The following is a 14,482-nucleotide window of genomic DNA, read 5'->3' on the forward strand; positions in this document are numbered from 1 at the left end:
CACCTGGAAGTGACAGGTTACTTCCTCTCATATTTCATTGGCCAGAGAAAGCTACACAACTACTTCTAACTTCAAGTGGCAGGAAAGTACATGCCTTCCTTGTGCCCCAAAGGAGAGGGAAACAAGATATTGGCAAGCAGTGTTAATGTCTGGTGAAAAAATGATCTCGACTTCATTCCATTGACACACAATGAGGTGCTAACAGAACCAGGATGAGAATCTAGAACTCTGGCTCTGTAATCTGGGAGCCTTCCCACTGGAGGTGGTGGTGATCAGGAAAACTAGACACCTATCAAGAGCTTGAGGTCTGAAGCAAGGCTAAAGTCAACACTGTCCAGACTACACCTCAAGTTAGCAAGTGCAGAAACTTCCGCTTCATTTGCACAAATGTGATTTTATTTCAAAACCCGGCATAATTATTTTGGGCTCCTTTTTTGGGGGGACATTTCATCTGCATTGAATTGAATATTCTTAGAGTGCATCAAAATATACCATGTAAAACCAAAAGCTCATTAAGTCTTCACTGCAAGAGAATCAACACAACAACTGAAGCTCTTGTGAAAACTATTATCACCAAAGGACTTTTAGACAAATAGTTGAGTAAATGCAATCAATCAAATTGGGTCTGGCATGTGGTTGGGGTTCAATAAATATCTGCTGAATGAGTGAAAGAATGAACCCTATTTTCCAGGCCTTTTACACTTATTCAACCAAAAAATACCAAATGCCAACGTGGTATATGGTTACCTTGATGGCTCCCAAGGAATCACACCTCCCAGTCTATGCACCCTGCGTAATGACCCTCCACGTGAACCCTGGGCTTGCTCAGGTGACTTGCTTTGGTTGATGGAACATCAACAAGCATGAAGCAATTAGAAACTTGATGAGCATTTGTGTACTGGGATTTGTCCTCTTGTAAAGCTGCACGGGGAAACCCAGATGAAAGACCACTGGGAGAGAGAGGCTCAGCTGCCCCAGCTTCCTTGGCAAAGCCCACCCCCTGGCTCACCCTACAGTTGAATTCAGTTGCCTGAGAGCCCAGGGGAAACCAGCAGCAGGACAGCCCAGCCAAACCAAAGAATTGTGAGATATAACAAATCGTTGTTGTAGGCTGGAGGTCAGCAAACTTTTTCCATAAAGGGCCAGGCGGTAAATATTTTGGGCTCAATTTTTGTTGCAACTGAAATGGGAGAGTTCCCTGATTCCCCTAGCAGGATGTACGACAGGGGTATGACTCGCCTGTTTGGTTGCCCCACAGCTCAGATCCCTAAGGGAAGCCTGCAGGTGGGCAGGTGCAGAGGCCAGGGCTAGTGCTTTGAGCTCTCGGTCCCCTGGTAGTGTCTAGGGGTGGGTGCCTGCAGCCCAACCCTGTGTTACAAAGCTCTTTTAGCTTTGCTGTCTGCGGACAGCTTTGATTGTTAATCAGCTCAATGGACCCTCTCTGCCTTACCACAAAGGCAGAGGGTCAGTGTGACAGCCTTTTGTATCCTGAGCTCTTGCCCAGTGTCCTGAAAGAAGCGGATCACATGCGGGCTTGAAGCATGAGTGCAAGGCTTTTTTGAGTGGTAGAGGTGGCTCTCAGTAAGATAGATGGGTTCGGAAGATGGAGAGGCAGGGTGGAGAATTTTCCCCTGGAGTTCAGCCACCCAGTGGCCAGACTCTTCTCCGACTTCCCTGGCCAACTCCCCTTAGCATCCAGGCATCCTATTCTCTCTTCCTCTGCCGTGTGGCTCTGCTGTTGCTTCTCTGCTGGTCTCTGCTGCTTCTGTCAACATTCAGCCGCTGTGTGTGTGCCCGCTAAGGTCTCAGGTTTATATGGGCACATGATGGGGGTGTGGCGGGTCAGGGTGGTCTTGGAAAATGCAACATTCAGGTGAGAAAACAGGAGTGCCTGTTCTTACTTAGGCCCATGGGCACAGGCCGAGGTGGATCCCTCATCAGGGACCTCGCCCTTCTCTACCCAGCACTTCCCTGCCCCCGCTCTTGTGTCGCAACTACTGAACTCTTCCATGATTTTGCCATTATAGCATGAATACAGTCATAGATGACACATAAACAAGGGGGCATGGCTGCTTTGTTTTCTAAAACAGTGGTGAGCTGAATTTGGTCCACAGGCTGTAGTTATTGACCCTATTTTAGGCCTCTAAGTTTTGGGAAACTTTATTTTGCTGCAATAGATAATGGAAATAACCGCTATATTCTTCTAATTATTCAAGGTATCCTCATTTCTGAGAACATTCCACAGCTATGACTTCATCCATGATGACTCGCTGGTGTGAAATGCCCTCGTTTCTTAGGCCTGGCCCTAGGAAAATTGGAAAGTCAGCAGCCTGTGTTTTTAGCCTCCCTGTTGAAAGATTCTAAGAGAACCAAAAAGAAGTGGTTGTTTAAGTGCTTCTTTCACTAGGAGGAGAAGGTGCCAGTTCTTAAGTTCCAAATGAGTGATGGGGACTTTTTCCCGCCCCAGAACCCTACGGCTCCATGAAGTCTGAACAGGACGACTTAAAATTGCATAAGAGGCAGTTGGAGGGAAGTCTCTTAGCCTGATCATCTTGTTATATCATTAGAAAAATTCAATTGTCACGGTAAAATGATGGCTTCTGACCTATCCATTCACATGTTGCCCAGAAGTCTCAGATTTCCTGGAATTTCTACTAGAATTCCAAGAACTCTAAGTAATGGTCTTTAAAAATCAGAGTTATTGTATAATGAAGGGTTAATCGTCAAGGAAATAGAGCTCCACCTCCTTGTTACTTCAAATTGGCCTCATATCTGGTGGATAAGAGTACTGATTCCGGAGTCCAGCTGCCTAGAAGAAAATCCTGCCTCCCATCCATTTAATGACTACATGACCTTGGGCAAATAATTCAATACTCTAATTCCAAATTTTCATGTATAAAGTGGTGATAGTAATAGTATTTATCTTTAGGATTTTTTGTAACAATGGAATGATATAATTTTCATGTATTTATCACCGTGCCTGGCACATACTAAGTACTCAATACATTGTGGCTATTACAATTATTAACTCGCTGTCAGTCAACTCAATAGAGTTTCCCAATTCCTTAGATTTTATCATTTTAATCATTTCCTGAAGTGTTCTCACCTCTATAGCTCATTGATTTGTGTGAAACATTTTGGGAATAAGTAGCACAGTAGCACTCCTATTCCCCCAGTTGTATTTATTCTTGCTCAATGAAGCTGGCAGGAGACAAGCATTATTGTTCCATATCCTTGGTTTACAGGGGGGAAGAAAGAGGCAGGGACTTAGGAGAGTGTAACGAAGAACTAATATTTAACTGTTGCAGGGCAATTCCTTAAGAGGCAAACTCTGAGAAGATCTGAATGAAGGAAGTTGATTGGAGAGAGTTCTCTGGACCACCATCAGTTGGGAGGTAAAGGAAGCAGGAATAGGCAGAGGGAGAAGCTGGGTGTCATTTAGTTGAAACAAAGGCCTCAGTCATCCCTTTGCAGCCCTGAGGCTGGAAAGATCCTATGGAGTTGACCTAAATGAGGCAATCGAATTGGGCCTTTAAACCCACCAACTGATGAGTCTTTGGCTGTTGGCCACAACTGGTAAGGACAAGGCTACTGTCTTCAGCTGGGAACAATGTCCAGAGGGGGACTTAGCTGTCAAAACTCTGCGGAAAGTTTTAGGGGGATCTGGGTGACCTCCCACAGCATTAACAACATACAACTTCTACTAAGTGCCACAAATTGTGGTAAGAACTTTCACAGACATCATTTCATTGACACCTCACATTTCACAACAAAATTGTGAAATAGCCAATGAAGAGAGCTATAATATTTTTAGTGCCTTCTGTATGTCAGGTGGTTTACAACCCTTAGTTCATATAATTTTCCTAACAACTTGTCAAGGTTGGAATTATTTACTGCCTTTTATATGGTAAAGATAAACTTAGACACATTAAAATTTTCACAACTTTATTTAAACAAACATTGATTCGTGAATTAGGCAGCACCAAACTGCAAGTGGCTCAGGACTCCGCTGAAGGGATACAAGGGGAAAACTTCTGTTCTGCATATGCAGAAGCCAGGCGAAGAAAATATTGGGTTGAAATGAAACAGTAGTTTTAAGATCCCTAGTTAGAGGTCAGTTGTTGGTTTCTGAGTGGCAGAGCCCCTAGTTAGGAGTTAGTTGTCAGTTTCTGATTGGTAAAGCTTAAGTTTTGTTTTCCTAGGATCTGACCAATTCAGGCTGAGTTGGGCTTTGGCTTGTTTACAGAAAAACTCAGAGTACTGGGGCCGGGCATGGTGGCTCATGCCTGTAATCCCAGCACTTTGGGAGGCCCAGGCGGGTGGATCACGAGGTCAGGAGATCGAGACCATCCTGGCTAACACAGTGAAACCCCGTCTCTACCAAAAATACAAAAAATTAGCCGGTGTGGCGGCGGGCGCCTGTAGTCCCAGCTACTCGGGAGGCTGAGGCAGGAGAATGGCGGAAACCCGAGGCGGAGCTTGCAGTGAGCCGAGATTGTGCCACTGCACTCCAGCTTGGGCGACGGAGCGAGACTCCGTCTCAAAAAACAAACAAACAAACAAAACTCAGAGTTCTAGAGTTGCCTTCGTGTCATTGCTTCCCAATTAATTATTTTGACAGAGAGAAGAGAAACTGGCAGTTCAGAAAAGCCAAGTTGTCACTCAGGATCCGATCCCAGCTCTGTCTGACATCAAAGTTAGTGCCGTTCCCACAGTAAAGACTCATGTTCTAGATGAGGAACTTGAGGTTTAGGGAGGTTAAATGAATTTCCCCAAAATCAGAGCTGGCGGAGAGCTGAGTTGGGGCTTGAACTCAGGTCTGTTATGGGATGCTGTTTCCCAGGCACCATGCTGCTTTGCAGGATTGAGAAAGTTGTGCCCTGGCAAAGATGAAAAAGACCATGATACAGTGGGAAAACAAAAGGCAGCTAAGATGAAGCTTAACTTCTCTGAACTCTGTGAACTGTCCCTAACACTACGAGGGCATCAGGACATTTCCCGGCAGCTGCAGTGTATCAGCTTTGTGCATTTCACTAGGGATGGCCGAGAAGGATTTCAAAATCTGCTTCTCAGTTTAGCCTCCCCCACTCCCCCGCACCGCCCCCGGCCCCTTCTACTCCTGTATCAGCCTCTAGAGACTAGACACGACTTTGAGTTGGGGGCTAGAAAATCTTACTTGGGAAGATTAAGTGAAAAATTAAGTCAGGTTCGTTTGGCTGTGCTAGTTGCTGCGCGTAGGGGCCACTAGATGGCGCTCACCGCCTATTCCTGAAACTCCAGTTCCTCAGTGGGGGCTTGGTTGCCTTGCTCCCTCCCTCTGCGCTGTAATAACAGTATTAATAGCTAATAGTTATTAAGAAGTTACTATGCGCCTAGTAGATTACTATGCTAAGCGCTTTACATAAATTATCTCATCTAATCCTTACCATAACCCTTGAAAATAGGCAGTTATCCTTAATTTACAAATGAGGGTAAGTAACTTGCCCGAGGTAACAAAGCTGATAGTCTCTGAGTCAAACCAGGGTTCAGCCTGGTCCTCTGACGTTAGAGCTTTGACCTTCACATTCGATCGTCTCTCTAGTCCTTATGTAACAGATGATGATGAGTGCTTGCTCTGTGCCGGATGCCACGTTACAGCAATAAGTAGTGGGATCCAGGCTGTGAATCTCAAACTTAACTACATTCTCTTTCTGTCTCTCTCTGAGTTACCTTCTGAAGGTGACAAAAAATGAGACTGTTGGACCACTCAGACTCAGTGGGGCTCCAGGCTGATTCTGGGGCCACCCTAAGATTCTCCCCGCGAGCACCTTCTGCTTCACAGAAGAGAACTCTCCAGGGGCTTACCCTGCTGCCAGGCAGCCCAGACTCAAATTCAGGTTCAGATCTCAGCTCCATCCTTTACTGGCTCAGTGTAACTTTGGCTAAACTTCTCCCCAAAGTAACTGCTTTCAGCTCTGCTCCCTTGGCTGTAAAAACACAGAGTCACAGTTCCCAATCTTGTAGTGTTGCTGTGGGTCCACAGTCTAGGTTGGGAAGCGGCATTTGAGAAATGGGGGTCCCCTTACCCTCCCTTTCTGAGTTAGTTCCATGGCGTAAGGCAGCCCAGGAGGGGCGTTGGGCATGACTTTTCCAAAGTGGGTCAGAGATCCTTTAAGATTGATGACATCCTTTCTGGAGATGCTGAGAGAAGCAGTTACTTTCTTTGTGTATCTGCTCAGTGTCTCTTTCCCTCTCTAGACTGGTGCCCTCCAATAGGACTTTCTGTATTTACGGAAACGTTCTATAGCTGCATTGTCCAACATGGTTGTCAAGTCACACATAGTGTTTGGGTACTTGGTGCTAGTGAAACTGAAGAACTAAATTTAACCTTTATTCAATTTTTAAATCTTTTAAATTTAAAATTAAATTTGTAGCTAGTGGCTACTTTATTGGACAGCAAAGCGCTAGATAGCTCAGTGTTCACTATCGTATCCCCAGAGCCTGGCACAGTATCTGCCCTTCGTCAGTGCTGGATATATATGTTTCAAATGAATGAATGCAAATTATCCACATGAGTCTTCCTAAACTACAAAAGTAGGCATTTGCGTGTAGGAAGGCTTGGGGTCCGAGATAGCCAGAGGTTTAGTGAGCACCATTTTCAGGAAAGAAAGAGAGGAGGAAACTATCAAATGTGTAGGTATCACCTAAGAGAGGGAATCTGAAACAGACTACGGACTATGCCAGGTATAAATACTAAGTTAAGGAACATTTTTCACCTCCCTGTTTTGTTGTTATTTCATTTTTCCTGCCATGATTAGGAATCAAATCCTTAAAGCAAGACGGGAACTGTGGGTTTGATGGCAAAGTCCTGAAGAAGGGGAGGAGCTGTGAGACTGTATCTCTGCACAGTGAACCCTGACAGGGAGAGAACCCGAGGGATAGAGCAGGAGGCAGGAAGATGGCGGGGATCTTGGGCTTGTGTGGGAGGGAAGGGAATAGAGATATTGCTCTGGGATTTAACAGTCTGGAGGCTCAGTTGGGTCACTTAGTGTAAACTCAGTTACCTTTATAGTTCCTACTTTGGAGAATTGAGAATACTGGCTCTTTCCATTTTCCTGCCTGTGGAGTCTCTCTGGCCTTAGCCTCAAGCCATTTCTCTTTCTCTCTCTCTCCTCTCCTTCCTGTGAGCCTGTGTAAATTAATAATAATAATAATCAGCATTTATCAAGCACATAGAAAGACTCAGAGTCTAAATGGATTGTATCTTTTTTTTTTTTAATTTTTCTTTCTTGACATGGAGTTTCACTCTGTTGCCCAGGCTGGAGTGCAGTGGCATGATCTTGGCTCACTGCAACCTCTGCCTCCCAGGTTCAGGTGATCCTCCCACCTCAGCCTCCTGAGTAGCTAGGATTACGGGCATGTGCCACTATCCCTGGCTAATTCTTTTTGTATTGTTTGTAGAGATGAGGTTTCACCATGTTGGCTAGGCTGGTCTCGAACTCCTAACCTCAAGTGATCTGCCCACCTGGGTCTCCCAAAATGCTAGGATTACAGGTGTGAGCCACTGCGCCTGGCCTGGACTATGTCATTTAACCCTTCTATCAAGCTCTGAGGTAGATGATGTTAGGCAACATTTATCAATTACTTATTATTACCAAGCACTGCTCTAACTCTTTAAATTTTCACAACCACCCCACTTTCCATGAGTAGGTGCAATTGTCATCATCATCAACATCCTTCAATTTACAAAGGAGTGCTCTGTGACCTAGACAGGCTGAGTAACTTACCCAAGACTACACGGTCAGTGAGCAGCAAAGCCAAGATTTGAAACCTGGGCAACTGGGCTCCAGAGAATAGCCCTACTGCCAGGTTCTGGGAGTTACTTCATAGGTATCAACTCTTTTAATCTTCATAGTAACCCTATAAGGTGGAGATAATTATTGTCATACCCATTTCATGGGTGGCGAAGCTGAGGTTTAAGGAGGTTAGGTAACTCGTCCCAAATAATACAACTAATTAGATCTGGGGCCGAGATTTGAACCTAGGCAGCTGGACTTCTGAGGTTACTCTTTAAACCACTGGGGTGGATGTTCTGGGTTGAATAATATCCTCTCCCAATTTATGTCCTTCCTAGAACCTCAGAATATGAACTTGTTTGAAATAGGGGTTATTGCAGATGTAACTGGCTAAATTGGGATTACACTTTAATCCAACATGACTGGTACCCTTAAAAGAGGAGAAGTGATACCCAGACACACGGGGAAGATGTCCATGTGGAGATGGTGGCAGACATTGGAGGGAAGTATCTACAAGCCAAGGAATGCCAAAAATTGGCTGCAAACACCAGGAGTTAGGACAAGATGAGGAAGGATCCTTTCCAGAGCCTGCAGAGAGAGCCTGGCCTTTCTGACCTGCTTTCAGACTTCCAGCCTGCAGAACTGCGATAAGTCTCTGTTGTTTTAAGCTACCCAGTTTGTGGTACTTTGTGGCAGCAGCCCAAGAAAACTAAGACAGTGGGATACACATTCTAAGATGGAGAAGGAAGTGACAATTCTTTTTCTTCTTTTTTTTTTTTTTTTTGTTGAGACGGAGTTTTGCTCTTGTCACCTATGCTGGAGTGCAATGGTGCAATCTTGGCTCGTTGCAGCCTCCACTTCCCAGGTTCAAGCAATTCTCCTGCCTCAGCCTCTTGAGTAGCTGGAATTATAGGCACACACCACTATGCCGCATAATTTTTTTTTTTTGGTATTTTTAGTAGAGATGGGGTTTCACCATGTTGTCCAGGCTGGTCTTGAACTCCTGACCTCAGGTGATTTGCCTACCTTGGCCTCCCAAAGTACTGGGTTTACAGGTGTGAGCCACTGCTCCTGGCCAGAATCGACAATTCTTTAACTTGCTGGTCAGCATGGAGTAGCATAGACTTTGGAGTTGCTCTGAAAACTCAGGTTAAGTTTATGTTTTAGGGATGATGAGGGAACGTGCAAGGGAATAGAAGAGGGAGCTCGACTCTGCACTCGAGGGATTGACGCAGTCTCACACAACCAGATGGCGGAGGGCTGATCAGGTCTGTGCCTCCTCTTAGGTTTATGGTTTAGGCTTTGGAGGCAAATGTTAATAGACCCAGGTTTACATTCAGGCTCCTACCTACTACCTGGGTGAGCTTAAACAAATTCCTTAAATTCCTAAGCCTCAGTTTCTTCCTCTGAAAAAGTGGTGATAATAATAGTTTTTCACTTGAGAATGGTTGCAACGTTTAAATGAGGCAATACAAATAATGCCCCTGGATGCACACATGAAGCCCTCAATGAATTATAACTGTTATTTTTCTCTCGGGAAGTGGCAAAGTGACTGAAGGAAGGAATGGCATCAGGCCTGGATGGTTTATGCTCCTGGGTTGAACTCCATAAGGTTGAATGTATGACCTCCAGGGTCCTGCGCAGTTCTACCACCTCCCCCCATCTCTGGTGCTTCTCATCGAGGTGGACTCAATGAAATCTTTTACTATAGCCTTTTCTTTCCTAATCCAGTAGGTGGCGATAAGCCTCCGTCATTTTTCTTTGTGAAGCTTTTACTCTTCAGCCCTGGTTTTGGCTGTGTTGTGGGACGAGGCCATTGGGAGTGATTGCAACAATTCAGACCAAGGAGACTCTTTTGGGAAGCATTAAGCACCTCCCAGGGCACAAACAGGCGTTCATCCTCACCCCAGAGGGACTTCCCAAGAGGTCTTCTGACGATGTTTATCCCCGCGGTGGCCAACTGAGACACAAAATTTATGCTTATGATAAAAGGCCTCTGATTTTGTTCCCAGAACAAGGATACATCATGTTGCTAAATCCCAGAGGGAGCACAGGAGGTGAACCCCATCTCCGTGGTAAATCTCATGCTGTTTTCGGAGGCAGCTACCTGCCCCTGTAAATTTTGAGCCCACAGCGTGGACATCATCTGGGACTTCTTAGAAATGTGAAATGTTAGGCTCCACCCCAGACCTGTTGAATCAGATGGTGCATTTCAACGATCTCCCCAGGTGAACGGTGTAGCCAGGAAAGTTTGAGAAGTCCTGGCCTCCAGAATCTCAGAGGAAATATTTCTTCTCACCAGCCTATAATTAGTTCTCTTTAGTCCAGTGGAGAATAAATAATAAGCTAACATTGTCAATATGTGTCATATTTACAAAGAACACTATTACTGTATGCCTAAAGGAGATATATAAATAATATCTATTTATCTATTCACACACATATAGTCTTTTTTTGTTTTTCAGACAGGGTCTTGTCCTGTCTCGCAGGCTGGAGTGTAGTGCTGCAATCTCTGCTCATGGCAACCTCTGCCTTTCGGGCTCAAGCAATCCTCCTGCCTCAGCCTCCCGAGTAGCTGGGACTACAGGTGTGAGCCACTGCACCCAGCCTACACATACAGTTTTGATGGTTTACCTTTCTAATATCCCCTTAGCTCAATCCCATTTATAGCTGAGAAAACTAGACTTGGAGGTACGCAAGTATCCAAGAGGAGGGCTGAGATGTGAGCACAGGTTTTTGGAGTCCACAGTGACTGGATTTCAAAGTAGCAATAGAATAGCCAGCATTTATCCAGTGCTTGCTGTATACTAGGCCCTATGCCAAATGTCAAATGTATTATTTAACATCATCTTCTTGACGGTTCTAAGGAGAGGATACCATTATCCCCGCTTCACAAATGAAAACACTGAGGAGCAGTCAATGGACTTGCTTAAGGTCACATAGCTGCTAAAAAAAAAAAAAAGACCAATCTAGAATGATCACCCAAGTCAGTATGACCCTGAGCCTGAGAGCTTAAACACCGCAGCTTAAAGTCTTCCTGAGAGTTGTTTGAATTCCTCATGCATATGTCCTTTTGAAACACTTGCCCACGATTATAATGTACTTTTTAGTACATCATTAGTTTGATCTTTAAATTAGTAGTTACAGCAGGCTTGTTTCTCCCCCAGTGTTTATTCCCTTCTCCTACTACCTATATTAGTTTTCTAGGGCAGCTATCACCAAGTGCCACAAGAAGGGTGACTGAAAACAATAGAAATTTATTGTCTCTAGTTCTGGTGGAACTGGAGAAGTCTGAAATCAAAGCATCAGCAGGGCCATTCTTCTTCTGAAACCTGTAGGGGAGAAATCCTTCCTTGTCTCTTCCTGGCTTCCGGTGGTTTTCTGGTAGTCTTTGGCGTTCCTTGGCTTGCAGCTGCCTTAACTCCAGTCTTTGCTTCCATCTTCATGTGGTGTTTGTCCCTTATGTGTCTGTGTTTTCTCTCTCTCTCTTTTTTCTTTCTACCTCAACCCAAATGGTACAAAAATAGGTTGTAATTAGGTAAGTTAAGATGAGGTCATACTAGAATAGGGTGGACCTTGTTTTCAATATACTTTTCATTTTTTATCCAGGTAACAGAATTACAGAATTTGGAGCCATCATAAGGAATGAAATATTAACATTTGTGGCAACCTGGATGGAGTTGGAGACAATTGTTGTAAGTCAAGTAACTCAGGAATGGAAACCAAGTATCATATGTTCTCACTTACAAGTGGGAGTTAAGCTATGAGTATGCAAAGGTGTAAGAATGATATAATGGACTTTGGGGACTCAGGGGAAAGGAGGGAGAGGGGTGAAGAATAAGACTGACTACACAGTGGGTACAGTGTACACTGCTCTGGTGATAGGTGCACCGAAATCTCAGAAGTCACCACCAAAGAACTTATCCATGTAACCCAAAAGCACCTGTTCCCCCAAAACTACTGAAATAAAATAAAATTGAAAACAAACAAAAAGAAGTACAGAGTTTCAACAGTCAAATGTCACTCCAAGAACTAGGACCAGAGCGTTTCCAGCTCTTCCCAAGGCCTGTTCTGGGAGCCACTTTGTGTCAGCGCTGTCTGCACGTCTCTGGTTATAACCTCATTTTCCTAAGTGGCATGATGCTCACTTTCGGTGGTTGTTCATTTTAGGTAAATGGCAAGCCTGTGGGACAAATAGGGGCGATTTCTCCCCTCAGGTAGTGCAGACCCGATGCAGGTTAGGTGCCTGAGGAGGCTGTGATGAGCAGGTGGTCCTGACATGGGAGAGTCCCACAAGGCCCAGAGGTGGGTCATTCTTGGCACACTGATGGCACAACAAAGATCCTCACGTGAGGACCCATCACTAGGCTTTGCACTGTCACCATGGCAAGGGAAACGGCTGTGACTCTTCCGTTTTATTCTTATATATATGCTCCTCAACTTACAATGGACTATGTCCTAATAAATCCATCATCAGTCAAAACTATCATGTGTCAAAAATGCACCTAACGCCGCTAACACAGCAGATGGTCCCTGACTTTCAACCGTTCCATTTGTGCTTTTGCCATGTTGAGACAGTGCTGGAGCAAGGTGCTCTCAGTAGAAATCGTAACCCTATCATGTTTTATAAGGAGCTCCTCTACCTACAGTGGGGTTACCTCCCAAAAGACCCATCTCAGAGTTGAGAATTCTTAAGTTGAAGCATCATAAGTCAAGGACTGTGTGTGTGCATTTTACTTACATAGAAAGGTTACACAATCCATGTGTACCTTATAATACATACTGGGGTCATAGCTACAGGAGAGTTCTGAAGTCTGTGATAGCCCCACTTCCTTCACTTAGTTAATTACAACCTATTTCTAAATACAATTGGTCACATTCTGAGGTACTTGGCATTAAGACTTCAACATTTATTTGTGGGAGATACCATTCAACTCATAACAATATCTCTGAACTCCTGGCCTCAAGCAATTCTTCTGCCTTGTGCCTCCCAAAGTGCTGGGATTACAGGCAAGAGCCACCATGCTTTGCTCCATAACAATATCTCAAAAGGCAGTACAGTGGCCTGGTGTGTGGGTTCTGGAGCCAGAGTGTTGCAGTACAAATCCTGGCTCTGTCACTGAATGACTTAGAGCAAGTTACTTGGAGTATCTGGGCTTCAGCTTCTTCCTCTGTAAATCAAAGGAGAACCTCAGAGGAGCGTCATGAATTAATATAGATAAAGCATCTAAAACAGCGTTAGATTAGAAATTGCTTATGCCCCTTCCAAATCCCTTTATCAGCTGGTGCACCCATTCCTAGACATGGCTGATAACTCACACCAGTGATCTTCTTTGGAAAAGGTGGCCCATGGGAGCCACCCTGTTGGAGATGCCTGGGAGGTTGATCTCCCCTCCCTGGTGTACTGGCCAAGGCTGGACTTTATCTGGGACCACATCCTTGCTTAGCTCTTTCTCCTTGCTTGAGCTCTTCTGAGAGCACAGCCTTAATAAGTCAAGTGCATCTGAATTCCTGCCTCAGGTTCTGCTTCCAGGGAATCCGACCTGAGCCAAGTGCCCTGGATGAAAGTATTAGATTGCTGTTACCATGAACATGTTCAGGGAGTATATTAGTCTGTTCTCACTTTGCTAATAAAGACATACCTGAGACTGGGTCATTTATAAAGGAAAGAGGTTTGACTCACAGTTCAACATGGCTGGGAGGCCTCAGGAAACTTACAGTCATGGCAGAAGGGGAAGCAAACGTCCTTCTTCACATGGTGGCAGCAAGGAGAAGAATGAGCAAAAGGGGGCAAAGCCCCTTATAAAACCATCAGATCTCATGAGAACTCACTCACTATCACGAGAACAGCATGGAGGTAACTGCCCCCATGATTAAATTACCTCCCACTGGGTCACTCCCATGACATGTGAGGATTATGGGAACCACAATTCAAGATGAAATTTGAGTAGGGACACAGCCAAACCATATCAGGGAGCCAGGAATTTACCTCCCAGTCTCCCTGCCTTCCCCATGATTTGGTACTGCAATTATATATACATATTTTCTGCCATTTATCTTACAATGCCAAGAATGAAAAGTTTTCCCCGTACACGTTGACTGGTTCCTGGGCTGAGACGGTCCAGGCACATCCAGGGGAAGCTGTCCCTTCATCACCACTGGCCACCCTTGAGAGTGTGTGCAGGCCTGAAGCATTTCTCTTCGCTTTCCCTTAGCTTCTGACTGCTACAGGTTCCTCTGCACTTCACTTCGGCAGCCCACTTCTTAGTGCTTGCTCCTCAGTCATTTGTATGGAGGACAATGTCTACTTTATGACAGCATCTGGGATTAGTAAATGTTGTTGGCTCAGCCTAACACAGTTCCACCCTATCTGAACTCAGGGTGGCTTGCTACACCTTAGCCCTGTCCCTGTCATCATCATCATCATCAATCATCATCTTCATCATCATCATCATAACTGCGTCTTAGCAAATGACTAGTATGTGCCAAATTGTCCATAGTATATGTAATAATAACAAAGACATCAATTTTAACTTTCAACAATACCTGAAATAAAGAGTGACATTCCTGTTTTATTAGTGAGGAGCAGAAGCTTAGAGAAGTTAGGTTACTTCCTGTGGCCACACAGCTGAGCCAGATTTGAATCACAGTCATGTGGGGGAGAATCAAGTGTAACTACTCAAGTTGTTTGTTGAAACTACGTTCTC

At 44.8% G+C, this 14,482-nt stretch overlaps 1 long non-coding RNA gene across 1 annotated transcript in view; it reads left to right on the top strand.

The window, feature by feature from the left end:
* Positions 1–11,771, top strand: part of LOC135967025 (uncharacterized) — a 39,009-nt gene extending 27,238 nt beyond the window's left edge. The window contains exon 2 of the long non-coding RNA XR_010580818.1: positions 11,385–11,771. This is a non-coding gene — a long non-coding RNA (uncharacterized lncRNA). The remainder of the gene's footprint in view (positions 1–11,384) is intronic.
* The last annotated feature ends 2,711 nt before the right edge of the window (positions 11,772–14,482 follow it).

The sequence above is a fragment of the Macaca fascicularis genome, chromosome 14 (assembly GCF_037993035.2).
Source record: "Macaca fascicularis isolate 582-1 chromosome 14, T2T-MFA8v1.1".
In the NCBI taxonomy this organism is placed as follows: Eukaryota; Metazoa; Chordata; class Mammalia; order Primates; family Cercopithecidae; genus Macaca; species Macaca fascicularis.